The 15,866-nt window shown below is 41.5% G+C and overlaps 1 pseudogene; it reads left to right on the top strand.

Annotated features, from left to right (window-relative positions):
• The first annotated feature begins 2,478 nt into the window (after positions 1 to 2,478).
• LOC134929989 (5S ribosomal RNA) lies at positions 2,479 to 2,597 on the top strand (annotated as a pseudogene).
• The last annotated feature ends 13,269 nt before the right edge of the window (positions 2,598 to 15,866 follow it).

Below are 15,866 nucleotides of genomic sequence, written 5' to 3'. Positions count from 1 at the left end.
GAATTTGAACAATAATTGGAAGCTCTGGAATCACTGATGAGAGTCCACGAAATTACATAGTTATTTAAGACAGATATTAGAGATAGAGGAAGCCAGATGGATCTGCTGCCAATGTTAGACAGGTGCTTAGCCCTGAATCAATGGTGAGAGTCCACGAAATACAGAAATGAATGAAAATAGATAAAACTGCTGGAAATAGTGATAATATTGAGATTCAGAAATTTGCAAGACACAAAGTGTCAGAGAGCGCAAAACAAAGCCCAAGTATAGAAATGACAATGTAACCAGCAGGCTGTAAAAAGTATCCAGCTGCAGGATGTTGAATGTAAGAAGGAGACAATAAAGATGACAGGTAACTGTAGCAAATTTGACAGTGGTGTATCTTAAAACAGCAAGTGTATAGAGGTTTAAATCAAATCCCAGCGATTATCCTTGTGTATATACAGTAAATCACAAATCAGGATATAGAATACAAAAATTGTTGTGGATGTTAATTTAACTGTAATGCTGGAACAGGTTAGCTGATAACCTGGAAAACCATTGATTTGACTTTAGTCAGACAAAATATTTTTTAACATCCAGCAAGTTAAATGACTGTGCAATAATAGCAGGTCATTAATTAATGATAAATATCTTATATTAAAAATTATGAAATGCAATTGCAAGGATGAAAAAAAAGGGGGGGGAGCTGATATTACCGCGCTGGGTGTTGTGCTGAAAAGACCCTTACAGTAGTCCTGTGAGGCCGTCCCGTGATTGCAGATGCCGCTGGCTAAATAGAGACCCCGGTGTCTCGATAGGTGATGGAGGGGAGGTCGCCGGGCGCCGCCGGCCTGGCGAAGACGATAGCAAATGCGGGAAGCCGTGCACTGTTAGGTCCTGTGATTGCAGGTGCCGCTGGCTTGATGGAGACCCCGTGTCTAGATGGGTGAAGGAGGGGAGGGTGCCGGGCGCCGCCGGCCTGGCGGGGACGATCGCAAAATGCGGGAAGCCGTCCACTGCTGCAACGGAGACGGAACAATCAGAAGAGATTCTGAGTACACTGAAGCTGAGGAAAACCGTGGCTTCTATCAGTCAGAGAGAAATGGTGTAGTCGGAAGACGCGTTTCACCCGTACACCGGGCTTGGTCACTTCCTGTTGAAGACTGGATCTCGGCGGTGCTTTTAACTGCAGGATAACCTGGATCATCCAATCAGGCGTATATGTGTTGATTAATTAATTGGCTACTGTGATCGACTTGTATCCTCCGGATAAATTGTAATTGCTCATAATCAGTTGTTGATTATCAGGAGATGTCGTTGTACATGTAAAAAAAAGGGAAAAAATTTTCCTTCAACAGGAAGTGACCAAGCCCGGTGTACGGGTGAAACGCGTCTTCCGACTACACCATTTCTCTCTGACTGATAGAAGCCACGGTTTTCCTCAGCTTCAGTGTACTCAGAATCTCTTCTGATTGTTCCGTCTCCGTTGCAGCAGTGGACGGCTTCCCGCATTTTGCGATCGTCCCCGCCAGGCCGGCGGCGCCCGGCGCCCTCCCCTCCTTCACCCATCTAGACACGGGGTCTCCATCAAGCCAGCGGCACCTGCAATCACAGGACCTAACAGTGCACGGCTTCCCGCATTTGCTATCGTCTTCGCCAGGCCGGCGGCGCCCGGCGACCTCCCCTCCATCACCTATCGAGACACCGGGGTCTCTATTTAGCCAGCGGCATCTGCAATCACGGGACGGCCTCACAGGACTACTGTAAGGGTCTTTTCAGCACAACACCCAGCGCGGTAATATCAGCTCCCCCCTTTTTTTTCATCCTTGCAATTGCATTTCATAATTTTTAATATAAGATATTTATCATTAATTAATGACCTGCTATTATTGCACAGTCATTTAACTTGCTGGATGTTAAAAAAATATTTTGTCTGACTAAAGTCAAATCAATGGTTTTCCAGGTTATCAGCTAACCTGTTCCAGCATTACAGTTAAATTAACATCCACAACAATTTTTGTATTCTATATCCTGATTTGTGATTTACTGTATATACACAAGGATAATCGCTGGGATTTGATTTAAACCTCTATACACTTGCTGTTTTAAGATACACCACTGTCAAATTTGCTACAGTTACCTGTCATCTTTATTGTCTCCTTCTTACATTCAACATCCTGCAGCTGGATACTTTTTACAGCCTGCTGGTTACATTGTCATTTCTTTCTATACTTGGGCTTTGTTTTGCGCTCTCTGACACTTTGTGTCTTGCAAATTTCTGAATCTCAATATTATCGCTATTTCCAGCAGTTTTATCTATTTTCATTCATTTCTGTATTTCGTGGACTCTCACCATTGATTCAGGGCTAAGCACCTGTCTAACATTGGCAGCAGATCCATCTGGCTTCCTCTATCTCTAATATCTGTCTTAAATAACTATGTAATTTCGTGGACTCTCATCAGTGATTCCAGAGCTTCCAATTATTGTCCAAATTCCTCTACTATCATACCACACTGGAAACGCCCGAAGCCGTCTGATCTCGGAAGCTAATCAGTGTCGGGCTGGGTCAGTACTCAAATGGGCGACCATTGAGGAATACTCAGTTTAGTAGAGCCCATTGGTCTAGCGCTATAGTGTCTAACACTGACAGATGATTCGCACTGCCACCTTATTTTCCACCCTTTATTATCGATAAGATTAACCAGCATCTGGACCGTTGTATATTGAATTTGACACTGACAAGGAACAGGTTATATTGTGGTAGAACGTGCCGTTTAAAAATCTAAACAATTTGTTTATAAACATTTAATCTCCTCTATCAGTCAGAATTTAGTTTTCATTATGTATCAAGTACTTTGTACTATCTCAATATACTATTATCTTCTTTGATCATTATCTTCTTCATGAACCACTTGTTATCTTAATCTTGTTGAATTATTAAAAGTTTATATTTTTTCTATTCGGACTATTATCTAAAATTCATTTCAAGTCAAAGAGTGCGCCCACAAAAGAGTCTTCTTTTCTCCGTAATTTCTCATGTTCTTATACTGACTCAGGGTGCACCACCAAGCAATATTAGAATTAGAAAACTTTGTTTTCTGGTATTATTTATTTTGGTTCTAAAACATCATTTATCTACACTCATTATATCCTGTGCGGTAGTCCCTCCTTCCTTCGCAGAGACTGATCACTGCCTATACCATAAAACTATAGAAGAAAAACTTTTCATAATAGCTGTGTATGTGGATGATTTACTTCTGGCAGGTCAAGAAAATCACATCACTGTTATGAAGCACCAGCTAATACAAAGATTCAAGTTAAAAGATCTAGGCCCTACAAATCACTTATTAGGCATGAAAATTGTGCAAAACGTAAAAGAAGGGACTGTCACAATTGACCAACAAACATACATTGAGGCAATAATTTAAAATATGGAATGACAGATGCAAAACCAGCAAGCACTCCCATTGACAAAAGTGTAAAGATGGTCAAGTCCATGTCACCAAGCAGCCAGGAGGTGGTAGAGGAAATGCAAGAAATCCCTTATCAAAAATGCTGTTGGCAGTTTGATGTATGCAAGTATTGGGACACATCCTGACATCACACATGCAGGGAGTCGGGCAAGTCAGTTTGCAAATAATCCTGGGAGACAGCACTGGATTGCAGTGAAGAGAATTCTAAGGTACCTCAGAGGTACAAGTTCACTAAAGCTGAGATTTACAAAATCAAAAGATACCAGCTTGAAAGTATTCTGTGATGCCGACTGGGGGTCAGATGAGGACGACAGATGTTCCTACCTTGGATACCTGTTTGCATTAGCAGGTGCAGCCATCAGCTGGGCAAGTGGGAAACAACCCACAGTTGCTCTTTCTACAACAGAAGTGGAGTATATGGCGCTCACAGAAACTTCAAGCACTATGGATAAAAGAGACTTTATGTGAGTTAGGTTTTCTTTATCACATTGAGATCATCAACATAGGGTGTGATAACAAGGGAGCAACAAATCTTTCTTGTAGCACAAAGCATCATGAATGGTCTAAGCACATTGCGTAAAGACATCACTTCATCCGCAAATTAGTGGAAAATAAGTCCATCAGTGTGGAATATGTTGCAAGTCAAGAAAATCTTGCTGACATGTTGACAAAAGGACTGTCATGACACCTGTTAAATGCATTCTTGAAGCAATGTGGACTGGAATATGTTTACTGTTGATTTATTCTTACTGTTTTTGCTTCATAGAAACAAACACACTGACAGTTGAAGCGCCTGTGTCTCACAATTATGCAAGAAACCTGATGCGAACAAACAAATAAAAACCAAAGACTGTGTTGTCAAAGAATCAGAGGTGCAATATCAGGACCACGTTCACCTCTGTAAAGGAGTTGTGTTATACTCCTATATTTAATTAGTTAAACAATGGGAAATTAATAGAAGCGCTCATGGAGCTGTATATGGTGCACCCCCTGAGAAAATATCAGCCAGAGGAGTCCAATAAATAAAAAATACAATTTACTTTATTAAAAACATGTGTTAGATATTTATGATCATATACATATCAACCTTGTACAACACTATTAACTGTAACCGAATGGCTAGATTGTAGCATAAAAAATAGAAATACCGACTGAGTGCTATTCATTTGTAAGAAATGTGAGAGAGAGACTACAGTGTTCCTCCATGTGCCGCATGTACCGTGCTGCCGGAGCTAACATAGAGCCGGGTGAGGCATTACTACTTACAGCGGGAGTCAGACAGTAACGGATGTGCAGTCCTCCGTTTCTTACTACCAGAGCTATCCCCTGCTGTCATACCGCAGCCACAAGAGCATACCGATAAGTACCGCTAATACACTGTGTTACACTGTCTGTTATAAGAAGACCAATTGCCTACTATTACAGTATAGCCAAGTCACCTGTGTGTATCTCAAATAAACCTGCTTGCTATTAACTCATTAAGTGTGTGGACTAACGTCACTACATCAAGCACTGCAATACTCTGCCAACATTATCTGCCTGTATAAGTAATTGTGTGTGCGAATGTGGGAGAGATATTGATCTTCTCTGCTTTCTCCTACTGTAACACCATATACAGTACAAATTTTGTTATCTTTTGGAGAAAGGTTTAGAGAAGAGAAATCCCCTATGGGGGGCTGCATCTTTAAAAGAGTAGAGGGGGGGGGGGGGGGTTTATAAATAGGGAGAAATATGCTGGAGAAAATATTTTTTTAGCTTTCCTAAATAGAGCCCATAGACATTTATTCTCTCCACCTATGCTCAGTGTCTTGGATGTTGTACAGTGAATCCTCCTTATCCTTGGGAGACCAATATACTATACTAGCATATCCAAATAATTCTGTGCTCTTGCAGACTCAATTCTCTTCTTGGTCTCATTGATTATGTCAGCCACAAGGTTCCATAGGCTCTGTACTGTGTACTATTGCTTGGTTGCATCAGAAAATTCCCACTGTATCATCATCATCATCATCATCATCATCAACAATTATTTGTATGGTGCCATATATTCTGTCTCGCCTGACATAGACATACAGTCATTCACATCAGTCCCTGCATATTTAGTTGCTACAGTCTAAATTACTGTACCTACCACACAAATACATACTATGGCCCATTTCTGTCCTACCAGTAAACGCATATATACATGGGAAGAACATATAGACTCCACTCATATAGGGCCTAGGTGGGAATTGAACACAAGATCACAGAGCTTTGAGCAATGCTTACCACTGTGCCACACACCAAAATTGTTCTGTGCAGCCACTAAAATCTCATCATGCACAACAATATGGTATATAGAAAAGGACGTCCATAGCATAAGGGAAGATACTAACATCAGGGGGCGGGATATAGAAAGACTTATTACATCAAATAGTGATAATAGTGAGGAAGGCAGTATTAAGTATGATGGGGTGGAAATGGAGGGAGGAGATTAACAATAGGTAAGAGTAATTCTAGAAAGACACTTGTAAATATAGATAAGATACCATTAAAACAAACCGTCAAGGGAAATTCTAAGCTGAAATGTATGCTTGTGAATGCAGGAAGCCTATCAGGTAAAATGGGAGAATTGGAATGTCTTGTACCAAAGTTTCAATACGATATTATAGGTATTACGGAAACATGGTGGGATGACTCTCACGACTGGGTTTCGTTTTTGGATGATTATTCTCTTTTTAGGAGGGATAGGGCTAACAAAAGGGGAGGAGCAGAGCCGGCCTTAGGTATAGGCAAACTAGGCAAATGCCTAGGGCATTTGGTATGCTTAGGGGCACCAGCAGCTTCTGCTGATTAAAATGATATGCGGCATGCCTATATTCTGTGTGTGACTGCGGCTGTATCTGCATAAGAAATGCTACGTTGCCGTGTATTGCTGGAAATCACTGTAATGTAGCATTTCGTATGCAGATACAGCCACAGTCGTACACAGTATATAGGCATGCTGCATATCATTTTAATCAGCAGAAGTTGCTTGTGCATCCTAGCCACATAGTAATGCAAATAAGATGCATTTTCATAAACAAAAGGCGCCTGACATTAGCAGAGCTGCCAGCTGACTCATGCCAGGCATCTCCTTCAGAACTAGCGGCGGTGCTAGGGGGCACCAGCCAAAATCTTGCCTAGGGCATCGTATTGGTTAGGGCCGGCTCTGGGGAGGAGGGGTATGTCTCTTCGTTAAACCATCTCTTAAACCATGCTTAATAGATACTATTTACAAGAGGATTGGAGATGACGTGAAGTCGCTATGGGTTGAGATCACAAGTGAGGGCACTGAAGCAAAGAAATTAGTCATTGGCACGTGCTACAAGCAACCGGATATTAGCGAACATGAGGAGGAACAACTCTTAAAGCAAATTGAAAAAGCAGCAGGAATGGGGGACATCCTAGTGTTAGGAGACTTTAACTATCCTGATATAAATTGGAGTAACGATTCATGTTTAAAAACTTGGAGCAGCAGGTTTTTAAATACATTGAAGGATCAATTCTTGACTCAATTGGTTGAGGACCCAACTAGAGGTAAAACTATCCTGGATCTAGTTATTACCAATTATGTGGACATTATATCAAACACTAAAGTTGGGGAGATCTTGGGAAACATCACTATATGATCACTTTCGACATCAATTTCAAGAAACATAGCGACAAGGGAGAAAAGCTAACTTCAATATGCTGAGACGGGCACTAAACGGCATTGACTGGGAAGAGTTGCTTCATGGAAAGGACACTTCGGAAATGTGGGATGCTTTAAAAGGGTTGCTTGAAAGCAATATTCACAAATTCATTCCAATGAGCAGTAAACGCAGGAGTACTAAACACAAACCAATGTGGCTTAATAAGGAGGTCAAAGAAGAAATGGCTAATAAGAGGCGTGCTTTCAAAACATTTAAATCTAATGGAGGGCAGGAGTCATTCCGGTATTACAATGAATGCAATAAAAGATGCAAAAAAGTAATAAGAGCAGCTAAAATTGCAAACGAAAAGCAAATCGCTATAGAGAGTAAAATCAATCCTAAAAAGTTTTATAAATATATAAACAGTAAAAGGTTGAAGAAGGAGAACGTGGGCCCATTAAAAGATGAATTGGGAACTTTGACAAACGATGACACATTAAAAGCGGAAATATTGAACAAACAATTATTTTTTCCTCAGTATTCACCAGGGAGGATGCGCAGGTGACATTAGTGCTTAACAACAGTGAAGGTAATGACTCTTGGCTAGATACTTGTTTAAGTGAGGAAGTAGTCCTGGAGAGACTAAGCAAACTAAAGATTAATAAATCACCAGGCCCAGACGGTTTTCATCCGAGGGTTATTATGGAGCTTAGGACACAGCTAGCAAAACCCCTTTACTTGATTTTCAATAGTTCAATTAGATCAGGCATGGTATCAAAGGATTGGTGCATAGCTGAGGTAGTGCCTTTATTTAAAAAGGGAACTAAAAATAATCCTGGAAACTATAGACCAGTTAGTTTAACCTTTATAGTGGGTAAAATATTAGAAGGCATTTTGAGGGATAGCATGGAGGATCATCTACAGGCAATTAAGTTTATTAGCAAAAGTCAGCATGGGTTTGTAAGGAACAGATCATGTCAAACCAACTTAATTAGCTTCTACGAGTAAGTGAGTGAGAATCTTGACCAGGGAAAAGCAGTGTACGTGGTTTAGTTAGATTTTGCGAAAGCCTTCGATACAGTGCCTCATAGGAGACTGGTCCACAAATTAAGGGAACTTGGCCTAGGAAATACTATTTGTACATGGATAGGTAATTGGCTGGATAACAGCGTACAATGAGTAGTGGTCAATGGGATGTTCTCCAGCTGGGCACCAGTAGTCAGCGGAATACCACAAAGGTCCGTTCTTGGCCCACTGCTGTTCACTATATTTATCAATGATCTAGGATTAGGCCTGGAAAGAACAGTCTCAATCTTTGCAAACGATACTAAACTGTGTAAGGTAATTAATTCAGAAACCGATGTGGAGTCTCTACAGAATGACTTAGTTAAACTGGAAATCTGGGCGTCTAAATGGAAAATGAGGTTCAATATAGAAAAATGCAAAAGTTATGCATTTTGGGACAAAAAACACACTTGCATCCTACACTCTAGATGGAGAAAATATAGGCCCTCATTCCGAGTTGTTCGCTCGCAAGGCGAATGTAGCAGAGTTACACACGCTAAGCCGCCGCCTACTGGGAGTGAATCTTAGCTTCTTAAAATTGCGACCGACGTACGCGCAATATTGCGATTACAAACGAGTTAGCAGTTTCAGAGTAGCTCCAGACTTACTCTGCCTGTGCGATCATTTCAGTGCTTGTCGTTCCTGGTTGACGTCACAAACACACCCAGCGTTCGCCCAGGCACTCCCACCGTTTCTCCGGCCACTCCTGCGTTTTTTCCGGAAACGGTAGCGTTTTCAGCCACACGCCCCTGAAACGCCGTGTTTCCGCCCAGTAACACCCATTTCCTGTCAATCACATTACGATCGCCGGAGCGAAGAAAAAGCCGTGAGTAAAAATACTTTCATCATAGTAAAGTTACTTGGCGCAGTCGCAGTGCGAACATTGCGCATGCGTACTAAGCGGATTTTCACTGCGATGCGATGAAAAATACCGAGCGAACAACTCGGAATGAGGGCCATAGGGGTAACTATGGTGGAAAAAGATTTGGGGGTGCTCATAGATAATAGGCTTAGTAACAGTACACAATGTCAAACTGCAGCATAGAAGGCAAGTAAAGTGCGTGCGTGCATTAAACGGGGCATTGAGACAAAGGACGAGGATGTAATCCTGCCGTTGTACAAATCATTGGTATGTCCGCACCTGGAATATTGTGTTCAGTTCTGGGCACCATATTATAAAAAATATATCGGGGAACTAGAAAGAGTTCAAAGGCTAGCTACTAAATTGATTAAAGGGTTAGAGTCGCTGGAATACGAGGAGAGGCTTACTAGGCTAAATATGTACAGTATACACTAGAAAAGAGGAGACTAAGAGGAGACATTATTAATATCTTCAAATATGTAAAGGGACATTACAAGGAGCTAGCAGCGGATTTGTTTATTAAAAGAACTCTGTATAGGACACGTGGGCACTCGCTGAGGCTAGAAGAGAGAAAATTCTATACACTACGTAGGAAAGGGTTCTTCATGGTAAGAGCACTAAAGATTTGGAACTCACTGCCGGAGAAGGTAATAATGGCAGACTCGGTAAATGCATTTAAAAACGGATTGGACAAATTTCTAACTGGAAAACGTATCCAGGGCTTTAGCATTTATCATATTGACATTAAAATTATCTGGGAGTGGTAGGAATCATTGCTGTCAATCGGGTCTAAACCATTAATTCAGCAGGAACATTGTAATATGAACAGATTTACGCAGAACACAGGTTGAACCCGATTGGCATTTTGCCTCTTTTCAGCTTCAGTGACTATGTAACTATGTACAGCATGAGGTCTATTTATAAAGACTCCTCTTAAATGAAGATTTTCTGTCACCAATCTTCTTTTATCAAAGAAAAATCTCCAGGGCACCCGGGTTATTGTCAGCTTCTCATTGACGCTGGTAAGCAGCAGCAAGTTACCTGTCAGTAAGCACAAGCGTGAGATAGATTCCCAGCGCACACATACACACTGGAACTGGAAACATGGGCTTTTTTAGGCTGTCATATTTTTTTACCCCATTCCTGCTAGTTTTGCCTCATCGTCCACAATGTGGCAGTATAGCTGCATGCTCTTTTGGAATAGGCGTTAATAAGTGCCTGGAGAAGGTTTACTTTAGTTGTGAAACAAATTGCTTCAGACTGTAGTTCCCATAGCTGAACAAATGCAAAAAAACAAGAACAGCGTCGTTAAAATTGAGGTTTAACCCATGGCACCTGGCGGCGAACTTAAAACTTAATTATCATAATCAATAGGCTCCATGGTGTTAAAATGATCACCACGGAGATAAGGAATGCACAAACAACATATCGTGTATATTGAAGTGACTGATTGCTATGCAGAGATTTCAGACTGTCAATAACAATGGGTAATGTGCAACCTCCAATCTTGTACACCACAAAACTTTAGGGAATAAGCAATGGGCGTTCTTGAATGATTTAACATCATCTTGCAATTTTGCATGCATCATAACGTGTCCTTAAATGTGTTCCCCTAACTTTCTTGTATATTTTGAAACCAATATGTTTATTTTGCTTTAGGGTTAGTTTTAGAGTTATGTGTTTTTGTAAAAAAAAAAAAAGTTTTCCTTTTTATCATTATACTGTATCTATCTATATATATATATTCGTGAAGGTGCACTCATAGTCCCAAAACAGCTGTCGACCAAGGCTGACATTTGGCATAGGATGAGACTGCTGCACTGTATGCAGCACTGAAGATATGAGTAGCTGCTATTGTGCTGGTTTTGCACTAGCACTTTATGGTTATTGCTGCTAAAAATGCTACGTATAAAATATTTTTTCTGTGTTGAATTATTTGGATATGCTGGCTCTTTTTTTATATATATATATATATATAGAGAGACAAAAAATGGAGCACTCACCAGTCCTTTCTTAATAAAGTTTTAGCGGAAGTTTATTGCCCAGACAGCATTGTATGACTGTATATCACAGTCCAATCTGATTATCCAATAGAAATCTCAAACGTTTTCGGTCATATCAGACCGTCATCAGGAGACATAAATATCATTCAAAAGCTGTCACGTCATCATACAGAAATACCATCAGCCTATCTGACCATGCCTCACCGGCCCCTTATCTACCCACCATTCAATTATCGGCGCCAAAATGACGTCACAATATGGGCGGGGTTAATCCGTTTTATTCAAAATATTCTAAAATACATCACATCGTAATATACTTCCCGCACCAATAACCCAAAATAGTGCTCATACCGAGAACAGTATGATTAACCCCCATGGCCAGTGTAACAATCACTAATGGCCCCAAATCCATACGTGGATCAGCGCTGTATATCCACATGGTTGCCAAGCAACCATCATCAAGGCCAGCCCATGTTCCTCATCTCTCAATCACCGTCCGTATACACGTCAGCGGAAGTGACGTATCGGCGCGGTTGCCAAGCAACCGTCTAGTCACTTCCGGTAAGTATGTTATGTGCTCAGTGGTGACGTGTTGCAGGGGGTTGCCAGGTAACACTTGGATACTTCCCCTGTTCCGATCTCCGTAGGCGGAGGTAACATCAAAATAGATGGTTGCCATGCAACCACCCTCCAGCGTCCCCAGCCATATTCACAACACAGAGCCTAACACGATTTATGTTGTTCACGGACAGGGCATAATTATAATTTTATAACTTTATAACCTGGGGGCCAATCACACTGGAAGTTAATTAAGCATATATAGGGGGTAAATTAGTACAATACAATCCTAGCGAATCATACATATAAGCCAAGGATTGTATAGTTGAAGGGTACCTGTAGGTAGTAGGAGCCGGTGAGGTATGGAAGATCATATTTCATATGACAAAATACCTACATTAAATACACAAATAAAATATACATGAAAAAATATATATAATATGCAAAAAAATACGCAAAAAATACAAAAGATACAAAACATTATATAAATACACATATCAACATACTATAACAAAAGCGCATTGGTCCCAAGGGACACAAGTCCCTTATCTAAGAAAAATACCCAGGGGGTTGTTTTCATTGAGCCCATTAGGGGCCAATGTTCCCAATCTGAAGATCCATCTTGCCTCCAATTTCTTCAAAATAAGTGTACGGTCTCCACCTCTCTCAGGTTCCGGGACCCAGTCTATGATCCGGCATCTAAGTGCTGATACCTGATGTCCCATCTTGAGGAAATGCTGTGCAACTGGTTTATCTGTTCTCCCAGATGTGATTGCTTGATGAATCGAACTCCTGTGGTTTGCCATGCGTTCTCTAAATGTGCAGGTCGTCATTCCAACATATGCTAGACCACATGGACATAATAGCATATAGACCACAAAGCTCAGCCTGCAGTGAAGCTTATATCGAATCTTGATCAGTCCACCATTGTGTGGGTGTGGAAAAGAGGTGCCCGGCAGCAGCGAGCGGCACGTAGTGCACCCCACACATCTGAAGCATCCCGGTTTCATGGTATTTAACCACGTGACGTTTTCCTTCGTCACCAAAGATCGAGCTGGTTGCATCAGAATCTGCTTCAGATTTCTACCACGCCTATAGGCCATCATAGGTGGATTATCAAGGGTACCTTGAAACTTTGGGTCAGACTTGAGTAGCGGCCAATGCTTTTTAATAGATTTAGAAATAACAGGAGACATATCATCATATTGTGTCACGAATATCATACGACCCTGTTTGCAATCACGTTTCTGGCGGAGTCTCAATCTAGCTTTCGTGAGACAATTTTCCACAACAGTTCTCGTGTATCCCCTCTCAAGGAACCGTTCCTTCATTTGTACAATCTGAGCTTCCGCTGTATCAGAATTTGTATTGTTACGGAGAACCCTCATGAACTGGGACACAGGAAGACTTGCCTTGAGGGCAGGTGGGTGCTTGCTGGTCGCATGCAAAAAAGTGTTTCTGTCCGTTTCCTTTCTGTATAGTGTGGACCCCAACTTTGTTCCATTCCGAAATACAGTTACGTCCAGAAAATTTATAGAGTCACACTCACATGCTCCAGTAAAGCGGACTGTTGAGTCTAAGGCATTAAGTTCATTCAGCATTGAATGAAATTCCTCCTTGGTGCCACTCCACAGCAAAAACACATCATCTATAAATCTCCTATAATATGTAATCCTATTACCATATCTGGGATAAATATTTGTTGATTCATAGGCATGCATGAAGATGCCTGCATACATTGGGGCCACATTAGACCCCATAGCGGTCCCTGAGCACTGGAGGTAATAATCACCCTGATATGAAAAGTGATTATGAACCAAAATTAGCTCCAGTAGCTCAAGGATAAATTCACATGGAAGATGCATGTTGCCGTGTGTTATCATCAATTTCCTAACTGCCTCAATCCCTTCAGTATGAGGGATAATAGTATATAAAGATGAAACATCTAAAGTTGCGAACAATACATTTTCACCAAGATCCCCAAGGGTCAGGATATTTTCCAAGAAATCACTTGTGTCACGAAGATAACTGGGTATATGGGGGATGAGTTCCTGTAAGAAACTGTCAACGAACATGGCGAGCGGCTGTAATAGAGAACCCCTGGCAGAGATGATTGGTCTGCCAGGGGGGTCCACCAAAGACTTGTGGACCTTAGGTAGCGTATATATCAGTGGACATATCGGGGAATCCACTTTCAAAAATAAAGCAAACTGTTCAGTGAGCCAGCCATTATGTGTAGCCATGTCAATCACCCTATCTACCTGTCTTTTGATTCCTGGCATGGGATTCGTAGTGCACTTGGTGTAGGTTGTCACATCCGCCAACTGGCGCCTAATTTCCCTGTCATAGTCTACTGCATTTTGTAATACAATAGCCCCGCCCTTATCTGCGGGGCGAATGACGATGGTGTCATTATCTCTCAGGGATTTAAGGGCCTGTCTTTGATGGTGATTCAAATTGTCATATACCCTTCTGTCATTAGGGTCAGAAGGGTATATGACAATTTGAATTATTTTTGAAAGTGGATTCCCCGATATGTCCACTGATATATACGCTACCTAAGGTCCACAAGTCTTTGGTGGACCCCCCTGGCAGACCAATCATCTCTGCCAGGGGTTCTCTATTACAGCCGCTCGCCATGTTCGTTGACAGTTTCTTACAGGAACTCATCCCCCATATACCCAGTTATCTTCGTGACACAAGTGATTTCTTGGAAAATATCCTGACCCTTGGGGATCTTGGTGAAAATGTATTGTTCGCAACTTTAGATGTTTCATCTTTATATACTATTATCCCTCATACTGAAGGGATTGAGGCAGTTAGGAAATTGATGATAACACACGGCAACATGCATCTTCCATGTGAATTTATCCTTGAGCTACTGGAGCTAATTTTGGTTCATAATCACTTTTCATATCAGGGTGATTATTACCTCCAGTGCTCAGGGACCGCTATGGGGTCTAATGTGGCCCCAATGTATGCAGGCATCTTCATGCATGCCTATGAATCAACAAATATTTATCCCAGATATGGTAATAGGATTACATATTATAGGAGATTTATAGATGATGTGTTTTTGCTGTGGAGTGGCACCAAGGAGGAATTTCATTCAATGCTGAATGAACTTAATGCCTTAGACTCAACAGTCCGCTTTACTGGAGCATGTGAGTGTGACTCTATAAATTTTCTGGACGTAACTGTATTTCGGAATGGAACAAAGTTGGGGTCCACACTATACAGAAAGGAAACGGACAGAAACACTTTTTTGCATGCGACCAGCAAGCACCCACCTGCCCTCAAGGCAAGTCTTCCTGTGTCCCAGTTCATGAGGGTTCTCCGTAACAATACAAATTCTGATACAGCGGAAGCTCAGATTGTACAAATGAAGGAACGGTTCCTTGAGAGGGGATACACGAGAACTGTTGTGGAAAATTGTCTCACGAAAGCTAGATTGAGACTCCGCCAGAAACGTGATTGCAAACAGGGTCGTATGATATTCGTGACACAATATGATGATATGTCTCCTGTTATTTCTAAATCTATTAAAAAGCATTGGCCGCTACTCAAGTCTGACCCAAAGTTTCAAGGTACCCTTGATAATCCACCTATGATGGCCTATAGGCGTGGTAGAAATCTGAAGCAGATTCTGATGCAACCAGCTCGATCTTTGGTGACGAAGGAAAACGTCACGTGGTTAAATACCATGAAACCGGGATGCTTCAGATGTGTGGGGTGCACTACGTGCCGCTCGCTGATGCCGGGCACCTCTTTTCCACACCCACACAATGGTGGACTGATCAAGACTCGATATAAGCTTCACTGCAGGCTGAGCTTTGTGGTCTATATGCTATTATGTCCATGTGGTCTAGCATATGTTGGAATGACGACCTGCACATTTAGAGAACGCATGGCAAACCACAGGAGTTCGATTCATCAAGCAATCACATCTGGGAGAACAGATAAACCAGTTGCACAGCATTTCCTCAAGATGGGACATCAGGTATCAGCACTTAGATGCCGGATCATAGACTGGGTCCCGGAACCTGAGAGAGGTGGAGACCGTACACTTATTTTGAAGAAATTGGAGGCAAGATGGATCTTCAGATTGGGAACATTGGCCCCTAATGGGCTCAATGAAAACAACCCCCTGGGTATTTTTCTTAGATAAGGGACTTGTGTCCCTTGGGACCAATGCGCTTTTGTTATAGTATGTTGATATGTGTATTTATATAATGTTTTGTATTTTTTGTATTTTTTGCGTATTTTTTT

Source organism: Pseudophryne corroboree, chromosome 5 (genome assembly GCF_028390025.1).
Source record: "Pseudophryne corroboree isolate aPseCor3 chromosome 5, aPseCor3.hap2, whole genome shotgun sequence".
NCBI classification, from domain to species: domain Eukaryota; kingdom Metazoa; phylum Chordata; class Amphibia; order Anura; family Myobatrachidae; genus Pseudophryne; species Pseudophryne corroboree.
Note: the sequence above shows the minus strand (reverse complement) of the source record. Positions and strands in the feature narration are given on the sequence as shown.